General features: G+C 42.7%; 2 non-coding genes across 2 annotated transcripts; both read right to left on the reverse strand.

Annotated features, from left to right (window-relative positions):
* Window positions 1-1,113: 1,113 nt before the first annotated feature.
* On the reverse strand, window positions 1,114-1,198 carry TRNAR-UCU (transfer RNA arginine (anticodon UCU)). The gene is given in 2 exon segments: window positions 1,114-1,149; window positions 1,162-1,198. It is a non-coding gene; the product is annotated as a tRNA-Arg (tRNA).
* A 1,124-nt stretch (window positions 1,199-2,322) lies between these two features.
* On the reverse strand, window positions 2,323-2,407 carry TRNAR-UCU (transfer RNA arginine (anticodon UCU)). Its single transcript is given in 2 exon segments — window positions 2,323-2,358; window positions 2,371-2,407. It is a non-coding gene; the product is annotated as a tRNA-Arg (tRNA).
* Window positions 2,408-6,942: the final 4,535 nt, after the last annotated feature.

The raw sequence follows: 6,942 nt of genomic DNA on the forward strand, positions 1-6,942 counted from the left end.
ATAGCCATATAGATTGGAGTAGGGAATTTGAGAGCATGGGAGAGCCCCTGGGGATATCCCAGAGGCCAGCATGGAAGGAAGTGTTGAGGGAGCTAGCGAACAGGAGTTCTTGGAAGCAGAAAACAGGGTAGTTTGTTTGATACTATCTGATAAGGTTAATGATGTATCTAGGGGCAGAGTTGTGGGAAGCTTTTTATGTCCTTAGTATTTTGAATTTGATTTGGTGGGCGAACTGAAGCCAGGGAGTGATTGGCAGAGAGCGGGTGGCTGACACCTCTGCTAGTAATTGGCTGGTAAGGGGGATAAGACTGGCAGCAACATATCAGATAGACTGAAGGGGGAATGGTCTGTTTAGAGGCAGGCCAAAGAATACGGAGTTGCGAAATTCAAGGAGAGAGAAATCACGGGAATGAAGTGGAAGATTGGTGGTGTCATTGGTTAAAATGGGGCATTCTTTGAAATTTTTATTGAGGTGAAGGTAGCGATATTTGGACAGTAAATGGTTGTGGGGCTGACAAAAGAGGACATAGTAAAGAATTACAGCTTGCACCTGGCATGAGGGAAGGGAACAATAGAATGCAGGTTAGTTTAGTATTCCCTCTCTTTGCTCTGAATTGCACAGCGTACCCTCCAATTTGCCTTTTATCAAATCTCAAGAGAAGCCGGAACCACTAGGTGCTATCATTACCTTGTATAGCAAATCAACTTCACTACAGCTCATTTATGAATGGAATCCAGTGGAAGCTTGGTGGTGTCATTTTTTAAAATGGGGCATTCTTTGGAATTCTTATTGAAGTGAAGGTAGCGAGATTAGGACAGTAAATGGTTGTGGGGCTGACAAAAGAGGGCATAGTAAAGAATTACAGCTTGCACGTGGCATGAGGGAAGGGAACAATAGAATGCAGGTTAGTTTACTATTCCCTCTCTTTGCTCTGAATTGCACAGCGTACCCTCCAATTTGTCTTTTATCAAGTCTCAAGAGAAGCCTGAACCACTAGGTGCTATCATTAACTTGTAAGGCAAATCCACTTCAGTACAGCTCATTTATGAATGGAATCCATTTCTTTATAAAGCATTAGAGCAGCACCACTATGACGAAGGACTATATAAAACCGACTCTGGTGGGATTCGAACCCACAACCTTTGAATTACTACCTCAACTAGAAGTCCAATGCGCTATCCATTGCGCCACAGAGCCCTCTCTGAGGACATTGTGTGAGGACCTTGCCTGACGAAGTTCCCAAGACGTAGCAAATAAACTCATTTGAATAAAGGTTGCCACTAAATAATAGGGATGAGCTCAAGATCTGGTCCAGATACAGTTTAAGATTGAAATTTACCTACTTGGGCATGTGCCTTAGTGCTAGATCTGTTGATCTTTAGGTGGTAACCGGAGTTCATGTTAAGTAGCAGTATTTGTACCGTTGATGAGTTGGTGGAGAAAGGAAAAGCTCACTTATTAGGAAATGGCAGGAAAGACTACCCTGAAGAGATGATTTTGCAGGGATCAACTGAGGCATACAGAGTGGGAAATAGCCATATAGATTGGAGTAGGGAATTTGAGAGCATGGGAGAGCCCTTGGGGATATCCCAGAGGCCAGCATGGAAGGAAGTGTTGAGGGAGCTAGCAAACAGGAGTTCTTGGAAGCAGAAAACAGGGTAATTTGTTTGATACTATCTGATAAGGTTAATGATGTAGCTAGGGGAAGAGTTGTGGGAAGCTTTTTATGTCCTTAGTATTTTGAATTTGATTTGGTGGGCGAACTGAAGCCAGGGAGAGATTGGCAGAGAGCGGGTGGCTGACACCTCTTCTAGTAATTGGCTGGTAAGGGGGATAAGACTGGCAGCAACATATCAGATAGACTGAAGGGGGAATGGTCTGTTTAGAGGCAGGCCAAAGAATACGGAGTTGCGAAATTCAAGGAGAGAGAAATCACGGGAATGAAGTGGAAGATTGGTGGTGTCATTGGTTAAAATGGGGCATTCTTTGAAATTTTTATTGAGGTGAAGGTAGCGAGATTTGGACAGTAAATGGTTGTGGGGCTGACAAAAGAGAACATAGTAAAGAATTACAGCTTGCACCTGGCATGAGGGAAGGGAACAATAGAATGCAGGTTAGTTTAGTATTTCCTCTCTTTGCTCTGAATTGCACAGTGTATCCTCCAATTTGTCTTTTATCAAATCTCAAGAGAAGCCGGAACCACTAGGTGCTATCATTAACTTGTATAGCAAATCAACTTCACTACAGCTCATTTATGAATGGAATTCATTTCTTTATAAAGCATTAGAGCAACACCACTATGACGAAGGACTATATAAAACCAACTCTGGTGGGACTCGAACCCACAACCTTTGAATTACTACATCTCCTAGAAGTCCAATGCGCTATCCATTGCGCCACAGAGCTCTCTCTGATGACATTGTTTGAGGACCTTGCCTGAGGAAGTACTCAAGTCGTAGCAAATAAACTCATTTGAATAAAGGTTGCCACTAAATAATAGGGATGAGCTCAAGCTCTGGTCCAGATACAGTTTAAGATTGAAATTTACCTATTTGGGCATGTGCCTTAGTGCTAGATCTGTTGATCTTTAGGTGGGAACCGGAGTTCATGTTAAGTAGCAGTATTTGTACCGTTGATGAGTTGGTGGAGAAAGGAAAAGCTCACTTATTAGGTGATGGCAGGAAAGACTACCCTGAAGAGATGATTTTCCAGGGATCACCTGAGGCATACAGAGTGGGAAATAGCCATATAGATTGGAGTACGGAATTTGAGAGCATGGGAGAGCCGCTGGGGATATCCCAGAGGCCAGCATGGAAGGAAGTGTTGAGGGAGCTAGCGAACAGGAGTTCTTGGAAGCAGAAAACAGGGTAGTTTGTTTGATACTATCTGATAAGGTTAATGATGTAGCTAGGGGAAGAGTTGTGGGAAGCTTTTTATGTCCTTAGTATTTTGAATTTAATTTGGTGGGCGAACTGAAGCCAGGGAGAGATTGGCAGAGAGCGGGTAGCTGACACCTCTTCTAGTAATTGGCTGGTAAGGGGGATAAGACTGGCAGCAACATATCAGATAGACTGAAGGGGGAATGGTCTGTTTAGAGGCAGGCCAAAGAATATGGAGTTGCGAAATTCAAGGAGAGAGAAATCACGGGAATGAAGTGGAAGATTGGTGGTGTCATTGGTTAAAATGGGGCATTCTTTGAAATTTTTATTAAGGTGAAGGTAGCGATATTTGGACAGTAAATGGTTGTGGGGCTGACAAAAGAAAGAGGACATAGTAAAGAATTACAGCTTGCACCTGGCATGAGGGAAGGGAACAATAGAATGCAGGTTAGTTTAGTATTCCCTCTCTTTGCTCTGAATTGCACAGCGTACCCTCCAATTTGTCTTTTATCAAATCTCAAGAGAAGCCGGAACCACTAGGTGCTATCATTACCTTGTATAGCAAATCAACTTCACTACAGCTCATTTAGTTGTGGGAAGCTTTTTATGTCCTTAGTATTTTGAATTTGATTTGGTGGGCGAACTGAAGCCAGGGAGAGATTGGCAGAGAGCGGGTGGCTGACACCTCTTCTAGTAATTGGCTGGTAAGGGGGATAAGACTGGCAGCAACATATCAGATAGACTGAAGGGGGAATGGTCTGTTTAGAGGCAGGCCAAAGAATACGGAGTTGCGAAATTCAAGGAGAGAGAAATCACGGGAATGAAGTGGAAGATTGGTGTTGTCATTGGTTAAAATGGGGCATTCTTTGAAATTTTTATTGAGGTGAAGGTAGCGATATTTGGACAGTAAATGGTTGTGGGGCTGACAAAAGAGGACATAGTAAAGAATTACAGCTTGCACCTGGCATGAGGGAAGGGAACAATAGAATGCAGGTTAGTTTAGTATTCCCTCTCTTTGCTCTGAATTGCACAGCGTACCCTCCAATTTGCCTTTTATCAAATCTCAAGAGAAGCCGGAACCACTAGGTGCTATCATTAACTTGTATAGCAAATCAACTTCACTACAGCTCATTTATGAATGGAATCCAGTGGAAGCTTGGTGGTGTCATTTTTTAAAATGGGGCATTCTTTGGAATTCTTATTGAAGTGAAGGTAGCGAGATTAGGACAGTAAATGGTTGTGGGGCTGAAAAAAGAGGGCATAGTAAAGAATTACAGCTTGCACGTGGCATGAGGGAAGGGAACAATAGAATGCAGGTTAGTTTACTATTCCCTCTCTTTGCTCTGAATTGCACAGCGTACCCTCCAATTTGTCTTTTATCAAGTCTCAAGAGAAGCCTGAACCACTAGGTGCTATCATTAACTTGTAAGGCAAATCCACTTCAGTACAGCTCATTTATGAATGGAATCCATTTCTTTATAAAGCATTAGAGCAGCACCACTATGACGAAGGACTATATAAAACCGACTCTGGTGGGATTCGAACCCACAACCTTTGAATTACTACCTCAACTAGAAGTCCAATTCAGGACATTGAGTGAGGACCTAGCCTGAGGAAGTGCCCAAGATGTAGCAAATAAACTCATTTGAATAAAGGCTGCCACTAAATAATAAGGATGAGCTCAAGATCTGGTCCAGATACAGTTTAAGATTGAAATTTACCTACTTGGGCATGTGCCTTAGTGCTAGATCTGTTGATCTTTAGGTGGGAACCGGAGTTCATGTTAAGTAGCAGTATTTGTACCGTTGATGAGTTGGTGGAGAAAGGAAAAGCTCACTTATTAGGTAATGGCAGGAAAGACTACCCTGAAGAGATGATTTTCCAGGGATCACCTGAGGCATACAGAGTGGGAAATAGCCATATAGATTGGAGTAGGGAATTTGAGAGCATGGAAGAGCCCCTGGGGATATCCCAGAGGCCAGCATGGAAGGAAGTGTTGAGGGAGCTAGCGAACAGGAGTTCTTGGAAGCAGAAAACAGGGTAGTTTGTTTGATACTATCTGATAAGGTTAATGATGTAGCTAGGGGAAGAGTTGTGGGAAGCTTTTTATGTCCTTAGTATTTTGAATTTGATTTGGTGGGCGAACTGAAGCCAGGGAGAGATTGGCAGAGAGCGGGTGGCTGACACCTCTTCTAGTAATTGGCTGGTAAGGGGGATAAGACTGGCAGCAACATATCAGATAGACTGAAGGGGGAATGGTCTGTTTAGAGGCAGGCCAAAGAATACGGAGTTGCGAAATTCAAGGAGAGAGAAATCACAGGAATGAAGTTGAAGATTGGTGGTGTCATTGGTTATAATGGGGCATTCTTTGAAATTTTTATTGAGGTGAAGGTAGCGAGATTTGGACAGTAAATGGTTGTGGGGCTGACAAAAAAAAGAGGACATAGTAAAGAATTACAGCTTGCACCTGGCATGAGGGAAGGGAACAATAGAATGCAGGTTAGTTTAGTATTCCCTCTCTTTGCTCTGAATTGCACAGCGTACCCTCCAATTTGTCTTTTATCAAATCTCAAGAGAAGCCGGAACCACTAGGTGCTATCCTTAACTTGTATAGCAAATCAATTTCACTACAGCTCATTTATGAATGGAATCCAGTGGAAGTTTGGTGGTGTCATTGCTTAAAATGGGGCATTCTTTGGAATTCTTATTGAAGTGAAGGTAGAGAGATTAGGACAGTAAATGGTTGTGGGGCTGACAAAAGAGGGCATAGTAAAGAATTACAGCTTGCACGTGGCATGAGGGAAGGGAACAATAGAATGCAGGTTAGTTTACTATTCCCTCTCTTTGCTCTGAATTGCACAGCGTACCCTCCAATTTGTCTTTTATCAAGTCTCAAGAGAAGCCTGAACCACTAGGTGCTATCATTAACTTGTATAGCAAATCAATTTCACTACAGCTCATTTATGAATGGAATCCAGTTGAAGATTGGTGGTGTCATTGGTTATAATGGGGCATTCTTTGAAATTTTTATTGAGGTGAAGGTAGCGATATTTGGACAGTAAATGGTTGTGGGGCTGACAAAAGAGGACATAGTAAAGAATTACAGCTTGCACCTGGCATGAGGGAAGGGAACAATAGAATGCAGGTTAGTTTAGTATTCCCTCTCTTTGCTCTGAATTGCACAGCGTACCCTCCAATTTGTCTTTTATCAAATCTCAAGAGAAGCCGGAACCACTAGGTGCTATCCTTAACTTGTATAGCAAATCAATTTCACTACAGCTCATTTATGAATGGAATCCAGTGGAAGTTTGGTGGTGTCATTGCTTAAAATGGGGCATTCTTTGGAATTTGAGAGCATGGAAGAGCCCCTGGGGATATCCCAGAGGCCTCTCTTTGCTCTGAATTGCACAGCGTACCCTCCAATTTGTCTTTTATCAAGTCTCAAGAGAAGCCTGAACCACTAGGTGCTATCATTAACTTGTAAGGCAAATCCACTTCAGTACAGCTCATGTATGAATGGAATCCATTTCTTTATAAAGCATTAGAGCAGCACCACTATGACGAAGGACTATATAAAACCGACTCTGGTGGGATTCGAACGCACAGCCTATGAATTACTACATCAACTAGAAGTCCAATGCGCTATCCATTGCGCCACAGAGCCCTCTCTGAGGACATTGTGTGAGGACCTTGCCTGAGGAAGTACCCAAGACGTAGCAAATAAACTCATTTGAATAAAGGTTGCCACTAAATAATAGGGATGAGCTCAAGATCTGGTCCAGATACAGTTTAAGATTGAAATTTACCTACTTGGGCATGTGCCTTAGTGCTAGATCTGTTGATCTTTAGGTGGGAACCGGAGTTCATGTTAAGTAGCAGTATTTGTACCGTTGATGAGTTGGTGGAGAAAGGAAAAGCTCACTTATTAGGAAATGGCAGGAAAGACTACCCTGAAGAGATGATTTTCCAGATATCACCTGAGGCATACAGAGTGGGAAATAGCCATATAGATTGGAGTAGGGAATTTGAGAGCATGGGAGAGCCCCTGGAGATATCCCAGAG

This window comes from Aquarana catesbeiana, linkage group LG01, assembly GCF_042186555.1.
Source record: "Aquarana catesbeiana isolate 2022-GZ linkage group LG01, ASM4218655v1, whole genome shotgun sequence".
Taxonomy (NCBI): Eukaryota; Metazoa; Chordata; class Amphibia; order Anura; family Ranidae; genus Aquarana; species Aquarana catesbeiana.